This window comes from Equus przewalskii, chromosome 1, assembly GCF_037783145.1.
Source record: "Equus przewalskii isolate Varuska chromosome 1, EquPr2, whole genome shotgun sequence".
In the NCBI taxonomy this organism is placed as follows: domain Eukaryota; kingdom Metazoa; phylum Chordata; class Mammalia; order Perissodactyla; family Equidae; genus Equus; species Equus przewalskii.
The window spans coordinates 89,473,302-89,490,234 of NC_091831.1; the positions used below are offsets into that span (position 1 = coordinate 89,473,302).

A 16,933-nucleotide genomic window follows, 5' to 3' on the forward strand; every position below is an offset into this window, starting at 1 on the left:
TGTGACACACAAAGTCTGAGACACCTCCAGGTGTGTTACACACGATGTCTGAGATGACTGGGGGAGTGTGATAGGCGTTTTACCCATGATGTCACACAGGTCAGTGGGAGTGTCATGCACGAAATGAAAGACACCAGTGGGTGTGTTACACAAGAATTCAAAGACAGCCAGGAGAGAGTGATGCACGAGTAAAGAAACAACCTGGGTTGTGTGACACATGAAGTCAGAGAAGCCAAGGGGAGTCATACACACGAGGTCAAAGGGCACAAGGGAGAGTGACACGTCGGATGTGAGATGACGTGAGGCTTGTGATGTGCAAACTCAGAGACCCCATGGGTGGATTGTTACACATGAAGACCCTGAGGCCATGGGGTTTGTGACACACGAGGTGACAGATGACAGGTGGCATGTGACACACGAAGTCAGAGAGGCCACTGGGAAGGTTACAAATGATGTCAAAGAAAACACAGGAACTGTTGCAGAAGAAGTCAGAGACACCACAGAGGAGCATTAGGAACAAAGCCAGAGACACAAGGGTGAGTGTTATTGAGGCAGCCAGAAAGCCCACATCAAGTGTGACACAAGAAACCAGAGATGCCACCAGGGATGTTACCTATTTCAGAGACGCCTTTGGGAGTGTGAGACATGCAGTCAGAGACTATGGGTGGAGTGTTGAACACAAATGCAGAGACGTGAGTGGGATTGTTGGAAATGAAGTCAAAGACATCAGGGGGAGTGGGACAAAAGAATTTCAAGACATAACATGACATGTTATACATGAAATCAAAGACACCAGGGAGAAAGTAACACACAAAGTCAGAAACGACATGGGGTACGTGACACAGGCAGTCAGAGATGCCATGTGGAATGTTAACACGAAGTCACAGACAGCAGGGTAGTGTTAGACAAGAAGTAGGAGATGCCATATGGAGTGTTACAAATGAGTCCTCGATGCCATGGGGATTACGACACAGGGGTTCAGAGATGCCAGGGGTTGTGTGACACAAGAAGTCAGGGATGCCACCGGGTATGTTACACTCAAAGTCAGAGAGGCCTGGGGGAATGTTACGCATGAAGTCAGAGATCCCACTGGGAGTGTAGCACACGAAGTTGAACAGCAGAGGGAGTGATGAACGAAGTGAGAGACATCAGGGCAAGTGTGACACTCAAAGTCAGAGACTACTGGGGGACTGTTAAACATGAAGTCAGAGACGCCAGGGATATTGTTACAAATGAAGTCAAAGATACAACGGGGAGTGTTATGCAAGAAGTTAAAGACACCTGGTCGCATGTTTTTGTGTATGGCATGAGTTAATAATCTATCTTCATTCTTTTGCGTGTGGCTGTCCAGTTTTCCCAACATCATTTATTGAAGAGACTCTCTTTTCTCCATTGTATGTTCTTGGCACCTTTGTCAAAGATTAGTTGTCCGTAGGTGTGGTTTTATTTCTGGGTTTTCAGTTTTGTTCCATTGATCTGTGTGTCTGTTTTTGTACCAGTACCATGCCATTTTGGTCACTATGGCTTTGTAGTACATTCTGAAGTCAGGGATTGTGATACCTCCAGCTTTGTTCTTCTTTCTCAGGATTACCTTAGCAATTTGGGGTCTTAGGTTGCTCCACATGAATTTTAGGATTTTTTGCTCTATTTCCGTGAAGAATGTCATTGGGATTCTGATAGGGATTGCATTGAATCTGTAGATTGCTTTGAGTAATATGGACATTTTAACTATGTTTATTCTTCCAATCCATGAGCAAGGAATCTCTTTCCATCTCTTTATGTCATTATCAATTTCTCTCAGTAATATCTTATAGTTTTCATTGTATAAGTCCTTTACCTCCTTGGTTAAATTTATTCCTAGGTACTTTATTCTTTTAGTTGTGATTGCAAACAGAATTGTATTCTTGAGTTCTCTTTCTGTAAGTTCGTTGTTGGAGTATAGAAAAGCAACTGATTTTTGTAAGTTGATTCTGTACCCTGCAACTTTACTGTAGTTGTTAATTATTTCTAGTAGTTTTCCAATGGAATTTTTTGGGTTTTCTATATATAAGATCATGTCGTCTGCAAACAGGGAGAGTTTCACGTCTTCATTCCCAATTTGGATTCCTTTTATTCCTTTCTTTTGTCTAATTGTTCTGGCCCAAACCTCTGGTACTATGTTGAATAAGAGTGATGATAGTGGGCATCCTTGTCTTGTTCCTGTTCTCAGGGGGATGGCACTCAGTTTTTGCCCATTGAGTATGATGTTGGCTTTGTCATATATGGCCTTTATTATGTTAAGGTAATTTCCTTCTATCCCCATTTTATTAAGAATTTCTATCATAAATGGCTGTTGGATCTTGTCAAATGCTTTCTCTGCATCTATTGAGATGATCATGTGGTTTTTATTCTTCAATTTGTTGATGTGGTGTAGCACGTTGATTGATTTGAGGATGCTGAACCATCCCTGTGTCCGTGGTATGAATCCCACTTGATCATAATATATGATCCTTTTGATGTATTGCTGAATTAGGGTTGCCAAAATTTTGTTGAGAATTTTTGCATCTATGTTCATCAGCGATATTGGCCTGTAGTTCTTTTTCGTGCTGTCCTTGTCAGGCTTTGGTATCAGAGTGATGTTGGCCTGGTAGAATGTCCCTTTGATCATTATATACTGCCTCTCTTTGTCTCTCTTCACCTGCCTTATCTGGAAGTCTACTTTGTCTGATATAAATATTGCGGCACCTACTTTCTTTGGTTTGCCATTAGCTTGGAGTATCGTCTTCCATTCCTTCACTCTGAGCCTGTGTTTGTCATTGGAGCTGAGATGTGTTTCCTGGAGGCAAATTGTTGGATCTTGTTCTTTAATCCATCCCACCAGTCTGTGTCTTTTTATTGGAGAGTTCAATCCCTTTACGTTGAGGGTGATTATTGATGTATGAGGGCTTAATGCTGTCATTATGTCACTCGTTTTCTGGTTTTCCTGCATTTCCTTTGTTTCTTGTCCTGTGTGTTTTGGTCTACCCATTGAATTATGTAGTTTTTTATGGTGTGTTTCTTTGTTTTTTCCTTACTTGTTTTTTGTGTCTCTGTTCTGCTTTTTAAGTTAGTGGCTGCACTGAAGTTTGTATTCAGAATCTTGTACCTAACGTAGCCCATTTTCTGATGGCCTCTTATTTCCTTAGACTAAACTGATTCAGTCCCTTTCCTCCTCCCCTCCTAAGTTATTATTTTCATATCTTATTCCAACTTGTGTTGTGAGTTTGTGGTTAAAGTGACAAGATTGTCTTTGTTTTTGGTGTTTTCCTTTCCTTTAGTCTAATCCTATATTGAATATTTGCTCTCCTATTCTGATTCTGTCTATCTATTTATTTCCTTACTCTGTGTTTTGTGACCCCTTTCTCCCTTTTTTTCCTTTTTCAGGTATGAGGGCCTTCTCAAGGATTTCTTGTAGGGGAGTTCTCATTGCTATGAAGTCCCTTAGCTTTTGTTTGTCTGGGAAAGATTTAACTTCTCCCTCATATCTGAAGCATATTTTTGCTGGATAGAGTATTCTTGGCTGAAGATTCTTATCTTTTAAAGTTTTGAATATGTCGTTCCATTCTCTCCTAGCTTGTAAGGTTTCTGCAGAGAAATCTACTGAAAGTCTGATAGGGGTTCCTTTGTAGGTTATTTTCTTCTGCCTTGCTGCCCTGACTATTCTTTCTTTGTCACTCATTTTTGTTGGTTTTACTAATATATGCCTTGCAGTAGGTCTTTTTACATTGACAATCTAGGAGATCTGGAAGCTTCCTCCACACATATTTCCCTCTCATTTCCTAGATTTGGGAAGTTCTCTGCTATAATTTCTTTGAACATGCTTTCTGCTCCATTCTCCTTTTCTTCACCTTCTTGAATACCTATAATTCTTATGTTGCATTTCCTCATTGAGTCAGATATTTCTTGGAGACTTTTTTCATTTCTTTTTAGTCTCAGTTCTCTCTCCTCCTCTGTCTGGAGCAATTCAACATGTCTATCCTCAATTATGCTGATTTGTTCCTCTATGGTGTCCACTTGAGCATTCAGGGAATCCGTATTTTGTTTTATCTCTTCCATTGTGTCTTTCATCTCTAATATTTCTGATTGATTCTTCTTTATAGTTTCAATCTCTTTTGTGAAGTAGCTCCTGAACTCATTGAATTGTTTCTCTGTATTCTCTTTTACATTGTTGAGTTTTTTGATGATAGCTATTTTGAATTCATTGTCATTTAGTTTACTTATTTCTGCGTCCTCAGGGCTGAGTTCTGGGTGCTTGTCGTTTTCTCTCTGGTCTGGAGATTTGATGAATTGCCTGATGTTGGAAGGATGGGACTTTCCCATTCTGATATTATTCAGTTGCAGTTACAGCCTGTTGCCACTGGGTGGAGGTTGATAGCTGCGTGTTCTGAGCCCTCCGCCTTCAGCCGAGATGGTGCAGGGTGGGTTGGGGGGGTTGCTTTCTCCAGTGTGCAGTCCCGGTTTCCTGATCAGTCCTTGCTATCTGGTCTCCTGGGGTCTTGGCTTAATGAAGTCAACCCATGTGAAAGCCTTCGCCCTGTTAGAGGGCTTCCCTCTAGGCTGCAAGGGTGCTTGGGAGTCCTGGGTGATCCTGCAGACTTGCGGCCCCTCCCCTGCTCCTTCCCTTGTGGAGCCTTGGCGGCAGCCATCCCAGACTTTAGAGGCAGGAGTGAAGTTCTCTCTTACCCCGTTCCAGCTCCTCTGAGGGGGGCTCCAGCCTCTCCGCCCTCTGTCATGTGGCTGCATGTCTCTCTGACGTTTTTGTGTTATTAGGATATTTTCTGTTGGAGTTTGGTTGCTCCTTTTTGTTGTATGTTGGAGGGGAGGGAGTCCCCATCAAGTTCACTCTGCCATGATGCTGATGTCACTCCTCCTTCACCTCATTCTTTTTAACTGTTGTATTTAATGTTCCTCATTCCATTGCTGATGGTCATTTGTTTGTTTCAAATGTTTTGCTATTACCAGAAAATGCTGCAGTAAACATCCTGGGACATATCTTTATGCACAAAAGGTAATATTCTTATAGGACAGATTTTAGATATGGAATTGAATTGACAGGCATATTCATTTTGATATTGCTAAATTACCACCAAAATGTCTCAACCAACAATGTATGAGAGTCCCCTCTTTTTCATCAACATTAATAGGTTTTCAGTCTTAAAAATTTTACCAATCTGATGGATGAAAAATTATATCTTATTGTAATTTGTACTTTTCTGATTATTTTTTATATGCCTTTTAGCTCTGTGTAATTTTTCTCAAGCCCATCCACTTTTTTCCGTCTCTACCACCATTACCCTTGGCCAGGCCATCCACCTGGTCTCCGAACACCTGTGCTCCTTTCCAAGCCAGTCTCCACACCACAACCAGAGTAACCTCCCCAGAACGCAGATCTGATCACCCCACCCCGACACCCCGTCTCCCTGCTGGGTTAGTATCACTTTAGAGGCTTCGCTTGGTCTTAGGAAGAAGATTGACCCCGATCCCTAACGTGCCCCGTGGAACACTGCACAGTCGAGTCCTGCCTCCCTGCACAGCCTCGTGTCCCAGCCACACTGTCCTTCTCTCAGTTCCTCGGATGTGCCGTGCACGTTCCTGCTAAAAGCAGCAAAACAAGAGACGGAAATAATGGAGAAGGGAGAAGGCATGGAGGGGTCTATCAGGAGGGTCAACGTCTGATTAAGAGCAGTTTTAGAAAAAGAGACACAGAAATGAAACGAAAGGCTGGAAAGTTTTCAGACATAATAGAAGAAAAGCTCCTAGAGCTGAGAGGAAAGAGTCTAGCTGCCTTTCATTTTCTCCACCATTTCTGTTCCCTCTGGGGTGGCTGTTTGTTTTTATATCCTGGTGCTTTTCTTCCATGCTGTCAATTTTCCTCAAATACCTTGTGGTTCACGAGGAAGGACTGAGTTTGTCTAGAGAGCTACCGTGGGTTTCTTGGGCAGTCTTTTGGTCCATTTTTCCCACAGACCAGTTCTGCTGACTTGCATGCTGCCTGTGGGCTCGCTGAAGTAGGTAAGGTCCTCGGGGTCCCTTCACAATGTGTGGAGAGGGAGCGATGGACAGGTTGGAGGACCCCCCCCCCCCCGCCGACCCCAGCCCCTGCCATAGTAGGGCCTCATAAACATCAGAGGGCGCTTCAGAGGGAATCGCGTCATTGATGGTCACAGGCAGAGGCTCAGTGGTGAGAGGCTGGAGGAACCCCCCCCCACTCCGACCCCAGCCCCTGCCATAGTAGGGCCTCATAAACGTCAGGGGGTGTTTCAGAGGGAATTGCATCATTCATGGCCATGGGCAGAGGCTCAGTGGTGAGAGGCTGTCCAGCAGCCTCCTCTCCAGGCCCTGGGAAGGGTAGGCATGGCGCTTCCATTGGACAGGGTGACAGAGGGAGTGGGAATTACCCAGGTGGGGCTAGCCCACACTTATGGCAAGAAGACGCCCTGAGGACCTGAGGAAAGGCCTTAGGACACAAAGAGTCTGTTCCCCAAGGCAGTGATTCCTGACCTTAGCCAAGAGTCAGGATTAGCTGGGAAGTTTCTTAAAAATAAAGATTCTTGGGCCTCTACTTGGACTTACTGAATCAGAATCTTCTGGAGCGGAGCCTGGTGATCTACCTCTTCTTAGAGCTGCCCGCTTGCCCCTGATAACCAGCCAGGATTGGAATCTGCGGCCCCACAGAGTCAGTGGTTCCATCTGCCTGATGTCAACACGGCCTATTGGAGGTGGGACTGGAGCCAGAAACTGAGAAAGACCAGTAGAAACAGGGTTACTTCAAGATTTCCACTGCCGAATCGACTTTCCTGTAGAAAACACATGAGCCCCATGGTGTGCATAGTGCCAGTGCCCAGACTGTGTCCCTCTGGCTCTGGCGTCCCCATCCCCAGTCCTGTCCCTGGCCAGGAGGAAGTGATGCCCTCTGCTGGACTGACCTCGTGTCTTTTACTAGGTCCTCAATGACCAGTCTGAGCTGTCTTGGGCTTCAGCTTCTATGATGGTCTCTAGCTCCCTAAGCCTCCTCATCTTTCATATTTAGGAAACTCAGTGGTTCCTTCTGACTTCCCATTGGCTCCACCTTCTATCAAAACAGAAGAAAACAGAAGAAGGGACTGAATTAGTTAAGGTCCTTTGGGCAGGAAATGACAGAAATCAACTTGGAATGATTTATGCAAAGAGGGCCAGAGATTTATTAATAAGACAGGACCACTCTACATCGGTGCCTAACAATTTGGTATCCTTTTTTTTTTTAAAGATTGGCCCTGAGCTAACATCTGTTGCCAATCTTTTTTTTTTTTTCTTCTTCTTCTTCTCCTTCTCCCCACAGCCCCCAGTACATAGTTGTATGTTCTACTTGTAGGTCCCTCTGGTTGTGCTGTGTGGGACGCTGCCTCAGCATGGCCTGATGAGCGGTGCTAGGTCCACGCCCAGGATCCAAAGCAGCAAAACCCTGGGCTGCAGATGCAGAGTGTGCAAACTTAACCACTCGGTCACAGGGCCAGCCCCTGATATCCTTTTAAACATAAGTTTTGAGTGTTCTTTGCATCCTCAAACTTTTTCTGTAGAAAAGCTGATCTGTGCATAGGAAGCTGGCTGAGGAGTGCTCAGTCTCTGCCCTGTTGTCCAGAGCAACTTGACTTTTGGCCCCAAAGATGCACACCCAGTGGGGAAAACGAAAGCCCTGCAGTGAAGAGGACACCCTCCCCATCCCCTATAAATCCTGTACACCTTTGGTGCGACGGTACTAAAGGAAACCCTTTGATGGAGTCTCCCCCTACTGGCCACTCAAAGTATTGTTTCCAACTATGTGTAATTCTAGACAGTTCGGGTGTCACAATATTCTCCATCTTGTTACATTTCCAGCGGTGTTTCAACACTCCTTATAGACGATATGTCTCAAGAGGAGCCTTTTATAGGAATGCAAAAATGTTTCAAGAACCCAGAGGGAGGGTGCAGTCAGACCTCAGGAAGAACTGTAACCAAGAAATCAGAAGGCATCAGGACACTTCTCTCCTCCCAGCTCTGCAACTCTGTGCGTTTCTGCTTCATTCTTCTCTCTTCTTAAATATTACTCTTCTCCTTCTCTGGCGCAAACAGCAGAACATGGGCACTACTGCTCCAGCCTTCAGCTTTAGGCATCTTGTTCAGCAACCCCCAGATTCCTGGGAGGAAGAGGGTTACTGAACCAGCTCAGTGACGGCCTCTGCCTGTCACCTCTGGGTGAGGACACCTTCTCCTGGAGTACAAATGTGTGTTCCGGGAGCCCTGCCCCAGGAACAAGGGCAGACGCTCCAAAGTGGGTCCCATCAGGGGCTCCACCCTTCACAGTACGTATGTTTTCAACCATCAGAGGGCATTAACTTTCTGATCTGTTTTAAAGGGGAAGGAAACCAGAGACAGGCCCCTACTTCAGAGAGGGTCTTGTAGGCTCTGGCTGTGATCCATGGTGTGGCCTAAAGAAGACGAAGGAGCCCTTCTCTGGTGGACGGACCTGCTCATGCACACACTCATGTTCATGCACAAACCCATGCTCGTGCACAAACTCGTGCACAAACTCGTGCTCGTGCACAAACTCATACTCGTGCACAAACTCGTGCTCGTGCACAAACGCATGCTCGTGCACAAACTCACGCTGGTGCCAAAACGCATGCTCGTGCATAAACGCATGCTCGTACACAAACGCATGCTGGTGCACAAACTCATGCTCGTGCACAAACTCATGCTGGTGCACAAACTCGTGCTCGTGCCAGAAGAGGTTTCAAGTGCTCCTACATTCGAAACTTAAAGTTTGTTCACAGATGTGAAGTGATTCACTGTGGGTCCTCCTCCTTGGCTGAGTTGATCTGCTCCAGCTCATGGGGACACCGCATCCTCTAGGGGTGCGCCTGGCCCTGGCTCTGGGAGTCGTGGACTCGCAGGCTCGCTCGCCTCTGTTGCGGCCGCGATTGCCCCACCACGTTGCTAGTCAGCCGTGAACAAGGGCAGTCAGCGTCCTGACGAGTAGGGTCCTAACTGTCACACGTTTAGTGTGTGGAAGCTGGATCCCAGCAGCAAGTGACGCCGCTGCCTTCCTGTTTTGTGCTTCTCCTTTCAGGCCCGCCGTTGGGAGGGGCTGCTCGGCGGGGGCCTGTGACGCGTGCTGGCGCCCGGGCCCCTGGCGGCCCTGCCCCGCGGCCTGCGGCTCCCGGTCCCGGTCCCGGAGGGTCGACTGCATCCGCGCGCGGAGCTGCGCCCCGGTGGCCGCGAGGCGCTGCGCGCAGGGAGAGAAGCCCCGCGTCCCGGCGGCGCTGCTTCGGGCCCCCCTGTGACAGTACGTACCCCTCGCGGGGACCACGGCCGCCCGCAGCCCGTCCCGCCAGCCCCGCGCGCCCGAGGGCCGTTCGGAACGGACGCGCTGGCCGGGCCGCCAGATTAGCCGCCTGGATGCGGGCGCAGCCCAGTGTTCCTTAGAGGAGAGACAGGTGGATTCGAGGGGTGTCCGCGCCCCGGGTTGTGCTTCCACACGGCCTCCCACCTGCCTGGGAGCCTCCTCCGCCGGGCCTGGGGGTCCGAGGGTGGGACTGCGCGGGGGCGAAGGTCCTGAGTTGGGTGTCAGATTTCATCATAAACGCATTTCTCTAGGGAGCAGGCCCCCAGCTTTCTTAAGCTTTCCAGGGGTCCTGACCCTCCCGAAGCTGACACCGCTACCCCAGCACCTGCAGGAGCGGCCTGGCCCGAGGCCGTGGGGTCCCGGGGAAGGCAGAGGCGTCGCCAGCCGAGAAGGGAGTCGGCGCCCTCTGGCTGGGGCGCAAGGCCGTGGCCCTGCTCAGAGCCCGGTTTCCTCGCTTCACCCTGTGACCTCAGGTTACGCTTGTCAGGAAGTCACAGGGTTCTTTCAGCTAGGTCTCTGATGACCTGTGTGATGAGTGGAGATATATGTTATTATTATTTTATTTTCTGCAGGAGACTGCACAGACGCCACACACCGCTGCATGTTTGTGAAGCATCTCAATTTGTGTTCGCTAGGCGTCTACAGACGGAGGTGCTGCCGGTCATGTCAAGAAGGATAAACCTTTGGAGGGGTCCTGATGCTGCTGTGAAGATAAAAGAAAAATGTAAAAGCTCTTTTCCTCATGCTCAGAAACGTGCATTTCTTCCAAACTCTAGATTCTGCGATGGGAGGTGGATGCAACATCACCAGCGTTCAGCTCTTGCAGCATCATTTTCCCGCGGCCGGCTGTTAATTCCGACTCTTTCCATGATGTGCTCAAGGACTAACAAAAATGCCGGGGCGCGTGGGCCCTCACCACGTCCTTGTGATGGGGAAGCACGAGGGGGCCAGTGCCTTGTCAAGTGCTGCTGCTTCCTGTGGCTTGTAGCCTCCTACAGAGAGGGCGTCCTGAAGACCTGGGGACACACAGCAGCTGACTTCCCCCCTCAAGGTTTAGGGTTTCGACAGGCTCACGAGGCATCTACGCTTCAGAAGCTCCAGCCAGTAGTTGTGACGGTGTTGGCACTAACGGCGTTTTCATGGATCCTTGAGTTCCGTCTGTGAAAGAGACAGTCACTCTGGACAGGCTTGTGACACTGACTGGTCCAGGGACGTGGCGGGTGGCGCCTGTCCTTGCTCTGAGGGAACCCATGGGAGAAAACGCAGAGTAGATGTTGCTGCCATTTTCACAACTACGGAAATCGATCTGTGACCAAAGGAGGCGCCCTGGAAACCACAGGAGAGGGAAAGTTAACCTTTTCTACTGATTTTGGAGTCTATTCAAAGCTTTCTTTTAAGAGCTGTGAATGAAAAGTTTTTGTAAGCACTATTCTCTTGCACACAAACACAAAATCAAAGCCCTATTAGACCTAATTTATGCATAAAATAGTATTCCTAAGGATTTTTATTTTGGAAAAATTATAAGAAAGTAAATATGAAACCTGATAGCTAAAAAGAATTGTTTATAGTAAATAATTGTTTTGATTTGAACTGATTTTTCAGTAAATCCGAAGTGAATTAGGGTCAGGCTGGAAGTTGCAGTTAGGACTGGGGGTGAGAGTTAGGATTGGGTGACAAGTTCAGGATTAGGATTCGGTTAGTGAGAACGGAAGTTCAGTTAGGGTTGAGGCTAGAGTTGGCTATCGGGTTAGGGTTAGGTTTAGGGTTAGGGTTAGGGTCAGGGCCAGGTTAGGTCAGTCGGGCTGGGTGTAGATTGGGGCCAGCGCTGGTGTTACGGTCGGGGCAGAGGTTAAGTCTGGGGTGAATGTTGCTGCTGAAGCAGTCTGGGGCTCGCATTAAATCCTAAGCTCTGAGGCTGACGTGGTCGTGGGCTCTTGCCCTTGCATTCTACCAGTGACAGCTTCAGACGGCACACGACCCCAACAGGTGGTCATACGTCCTCCTCCCGCGTCCCAGCGCTGGGCCGCACGCTGCCTACAGTCTGTTGGCCACAAAGCTCCCTGAAGGAGGTGGTGCTGGACCGCGTCCCCGGTCACCAGCACTGAGCAGCGCGTGCGGCTTTGGATGCATCTGCGGACGAGCGTGCCGAGTCTCAGCCACCCTCCGAGCCCCAGGTCTCCTGTTCTGACTCCAGCCTCGCTGACACTGGGGTGAGCACTACTGTACGCAGAGGGTCTGGTGTCTGGGCGGGCGGGGACATGAACGGCACACACCAGCCCGTGGGTGTGAGTCATCAGTCACACTTGGTTGGTGAGGTTTGTAAATTAAAAGAAAGATCATTTGTAAAATACTCTTTGTATATATTTATTATATAACTTAAAGGTGCAATATTTTATTTTGTACAGTATGTAATAAAGACATGGGACATAAATTTTTCTTATTAACAAAATTTCTTAATAAATTGCTTCACCTTTGTATTTAAAGTTAAAACTTGCTGTTTTTCATTTGCTATTGTACTTTTTCTTGTTATTATTCAAATGACATTCCTGTGTACTGTATTTTACTACTATTTCTGTAACATAAGAGTTAATGTTTCTCTTTCATGATCCTTCAGTAATTCAGAAATAAATTTACTTTGATTATTCAGCGGCATCCTTGTGAATGTGGGTGGCTTCTTTGTCTGATGTTGGTGGCCTTGGGTATTGTCACCTTGGCTGCCTCCTTAGAGTCTCCAGGGTCATTTACTGAAGACAAAAGTCAATCATCTTACAGTAACTTGTGAGACGATGTCAACCTCATGAGGCCGAGCCACACGGGAGGTGAGCAACCGGACACTCAGCTCTCTCAAAAGCGTGCTTTCTTCTCTCTTCCTCTTCCTTTCTGCCTTCCTGCCTTCCTTCCTTCTTTCCTGCTTTCCTTTCTCTCTGTCTTTCTCTTTCTCTTTTTTTTTTTTTACTAAGGCTGACATAAGTGACAAGGAGTGGAGAGCATCATCAGGAGAGAGAGGAGGGGTTAGCAACTTCATTCATAGCAAGAGAAATTTTTCTAGGAAATCCCCTCTGTTTTCTTGGCAGTTTGAAATTTTTTTGTAATCTTCAGTAACTAGGCAAGGACGCTGCAAAATCCAGATTTAACCATCTAAGCACTAGGATCAGACTTGGGTCCTCTCTCATGTAGTGTGATGACATAAATACCCAAATTCTCACTCTCTTACACATCAACTAGGAAAAACGTGAGAGGGGATGGCCCAGTGGCGCAGTGGTTAAGTGCACACGTTCCACTTCAGAGGCCCGGGGTTTGCCGGTTTGGATCCCAGGTGCAGACAAGGCACCGCTTGGCAAAAGCCATGCTGTGGTAGGCGTCCCACATATAAAGTAGAGCAAGATGGGCATGGATGTTAGCTCAGGGCCAGTCTTCCTCAGCAAAAAGAGGAGGATTGCCAGCAGTTCGCTCAGGGTTAACCTTCCTCAAAAAAAAAGAAAAAAAGAAAAAGTGAGAAAATCATTCTGAGAAAATATAGGGAGATTATCCCCACGCATTTCTATGTAATAAACAAGGACGGGAGGAGTTTGCGACAAGCCTCCATTCTGAAGTGCAGAGAGAGAAGGTTTAACCAGGGCAGATTTGATCCCACGGCCCCACCAGTTTTGCAGAGGTTCTGGGACAGCCCCTCCGCTCAGGGTCATTCCCTTCGCAAGCCTCGCCCAACGTCCCACAGCCCGTCCCTGAGCTGTGAGCTCTGCCGAGGCAGGGTTTATCTCCCATCTGTTTCTAGTCCCCAGCATCTAACATGTTGTCAGGTGTGTTGAATGACCTCAAAAGTTTTAAATAAATTGACGGATGGATGGTTGGCTAGGGAGTTGAAAAGATAAACCTAGTGCACCAGGCTGAGCAGGTTTATCTATTTTTTGAACTTTTTACATGAGATAACTTAAGACCTACAGAAGTGTTACAAAGCAGCACCCTGCACCTGACGTCCTCTAAGGTTAACACCTTATGCAGCCATAACGATCAAAAGCAAGACAGTGGTGGGGCCGGCCCGGTGGCACAGCAGTTAAGTTCACACGCTCCCCTTCGGCAGCCCAGGGTTTGCTGGTCTGGATCCCGGGTGCGGACGTGGCACTGCTTGTCAAGCCATGCTGTGGCAGACGTCCCACATATAAAGTGGAGGAAGATGGGCATGGATGTTAGCTCAGGACCAGTCTTCCTCAGCAAAAAGGGGAGGATTGGCAGATGTTAGCTCAGGGCTAATCTTCCTCAAAAACAAAGAAACAAACAACAACAACCAAAAAAACCAAGACACTGACGCTGGTGTACTACCATTAACTAAACTACAGACTTCATTGGGAGTGCACCATTTTCCCATGATTGTCCATTTTTCTGCCCCGGCTTCTCATCCAGGACCCCATAGGGCATTTAGTTGTCCCGCCTCTTTGGTCTCCTCCCGTCTGTGGCGCTTCCTCAGCCTTTTCTTGTCTTTCACGACTGACACTTTTGACCACGACTCTGGCTAGAGCTTTTGTAGGATGTCTCCCAGTTTGGGGTCATCTGCCGTTGTCTCGTGATTGGAGTGAGGTCTGCATTATTGCCCTTCTCAGTGTGCAGTATCGGGGGGAACATGATGTCAATGTGTCCTATTGCTGGTGAGATTACCTTGATCCTTGGTTGAGGTGGTTTCTGCCAGGTTTCTTTTTAATAAAGTTACGATTTTCCTCTTTGCAATTAATAAATATTTTAGAGGAAATACTTTGAGACTGTGCAAATATTCCGCTTCTCCTTAAAGTATTGTCCCCTGATTTTAGGATCCGCTACGGCTGGTGCTGGTGATGTTCTAATGGTGACTTTCTATTTTCTTCATTCCTTCTACTTTTGCTAATGGGAATAGTGTAAGAAAGAGTTGTCCCTTCTCCCCTACTTATTTATTTATTGACTTATGTCGATATGGACTTTAGGATATATATAATTTTGTTTGGGTTAAAATCCAACACTGTCATTATCTTGTTGCTCAAATCGTCCCAGCTTTGGCTATTTGGGTTTTTTTTAGGTTTATTATATATATACTAACCCATGAAAGCACCCACACACACATCTACCTTTATTTCTGTACCTATGTGTTCATACTGAAACCTCAGGTGCCGATCCAGCGCAATAGGTCATCATTGTAATCTGTCTACACCTTTTTCTTATTTGTAACTTGTTTCTCTGACAGTGAGAAGCCTGGCTGTCATTATCAACAATCTATTTTCTTGGTTTGACCTTAGTATACACAGAAAGTAATTTCAGAATTGCTAACACATACCCCTGTGAGAGAAAAAGAATTACCAACTAGAGAACAGTGTTCGTATAGAGTTCTTCTGGTCTCCAGCCGTACAGCATCCGGTCAGGACACTTCCCCAAAGTTGCTGAGGTTGTCTCCTTTCTCCCCACTGCAGAGCGGTTAGGTGATTCCTTTGTGTCGTTGTGTGTCACAGTCTGCTTCCTTTTTGGGTTCTCCCCACCTCCTGGGCGATGGCTAACTGACTCCGTGCTTTCGGTTCCATTTAGAGAGTTGTTTATCTACCACCCCACTGTCTCACATAATAGCTCCCTCGCCCCCCAATTCCCTGGTCCTGCCTCTTTGCGGTGCCCCCACCCCTCCCCCTGGCAACCACTGATCTATTTTCTGTCCCTATAATATTCTCTTTTCCAGAATTTCACGTAAGTGGGATCATACAATATGCGGGCTTTGAAGTCCGGCTTCCTTCACTCACCAGAACACGTTTAAGACTCATTCGTGATGTTGGGCGATAGTTCGTTCCTTGAATGGGCTTTGCGTGGATATGCTATAGATGAGCATCATTCTTCCAGTCAAAAGACAGCTGCGTTGTTTCCAGTTAGGTGATTGTGAATAAAGTGGCGGTACCATTTTATGGTTCCACCAACAACAGATGAGCACTCCAGGTGCTCCGAATCCTTGCCAATACTTAGTATTGTCAGGTTTTTGTATGTGTTATTTTCTTTGGTAGCCATTCTAACAGGTGTGTAGAGGTATCTCATTGTAGTTTTAATTTGCATTTCCCTAATGACTAATGATGTTGAGTATCTTTTCATGTGCTTATTTGCCATCTTTTATGGGTTGAATTGTGTCCTCCCCAAAGTTTCTGACTCCCAGAATGTGACTTTATTTGGAAATAGGGTCTTTGCAGATGATCAAGTTAAGATGAGGTCATCAGGGTGGGTGACATTGGTGAGAGTTCCATGTCTGTGAGTACCAGTATGGCTGGTGTTCTTATAAAAGGGGATATTTGGACCAGATACATGCACATAGGGAGAAAGCCATGTGAAGATGAAGGCAGAGATCCACAAGCCAGGGGACTCCGAAGATGGCTAGCAGACCCGCAGAAGCTGGGAGAGGGGAGCAGAACAGATCCCCGTCACAGCCCTCAGATGGAACCAGTTCTGCCGACACACTGACTGGGACTTGTAGCCTCCAGAACTGGGACACGGTAAATTTCTGTGGTTTAAGCCAGCCGGTTTGTGGTACTGTGTTACAGCGGCTTTAGCAAACTAACACACCATCGTATATATTCTTTGGTGAAGTATCTCTTTAGATCTTTTACCCATTTTTTTCTATTGTTGAGTTTTAAAAGTTCTTTATATATATATATATCTTGACAGCCTGCGCCAGAGGGCACCTGCGTTACTACCTGTGAACCACATCAACACGTCATCGTCACCCACAGCCCACGGCTTACTGGGTCACCTCAGCTTTGTCTGTGCAGCTTTCATAAACCATGAAGCCTTTCCTTCTGATTTCTGAGTCTGTAGTGTTATTCCCACAACAAGGCTATGCAGGGAGACGGGGAGATGGGGTGGGGTGGGGTGGAAACCTGCTATCACCTTTTCTCTCTGAACTGTCCTTTCTTCATCAGACTCATCCCAGTTTGGCTTAGTGGAAATTCCCTCTGAATCTGGCAGCCTGTTAAATAATGTTACCAGTTTCCAGTGCTGCTAAAATGTTGTGTGAGTGTGTGTGTGTTCCTGAATATTATTCAGAGACCTAGGGAGCCGACGGACGAATCGGGTTGCTAGCTTTCCCCACTGTGTCTTGGAGTCTCTTTAACTCTTGCACAGAGATACAGATCCCTCTGCACCTGTGCTCATGCTGTTCCCACCTTCCCACTTTCCTTGATCTGGCAAGTTCCTACCTACCTCTCAGGACTGAGCTCCACTGTCTTCTCCTTGAGCAAGCCTTTCCTGCACTCCCAGGCTAAACGGTTCACATACACTCTGTGCTGCTATGTCCACACCTGCTACACTGAGTGTTAGATGGTGGGGAGACACTGTTACCCATCTCAGTGTCCTCCGCTCAGGGCAAACTGCCCAGGAAACCCTAGGAGGTGTCTTGTTATGGTGACCTTTGTCCAGGGAGGAGACCCCCCACTGGATCACAGAGGGATCTGAACCCCCAGCATCAGAGCATGGGCCAGGATGACAGCACTGTAGTATTCCCTGACTTTTCATTTGAGTGCATATGTTCTCTGTTAAAACGGTAGGAATATCTAATTACATACA

The 16,933-nt window shown here is 47.1% G+C and overlaps 1 long non-coding RNA gene across 1 annotated transcript; it reads left to right on the forward strand.

Moving 5' to 3' along the window:
- The first annotated feature begins 9,362 nt into the window (after positions 1-9,362).
- LOC139082974 (uncharacterized) lies at positions 9,363-12,031 on the forward strand. The gene is made up of 2 exons (XR_011539389.1): positions 9,363-9,470; positions 9,952-12,031. It is a non-coding gene; the product is annotated as an uncharacterized lncRNA (long non-coding RNA).
- The last annotated feature ends 4,902 nt before the right edge of the window (positions 12,032-16,933 follow it).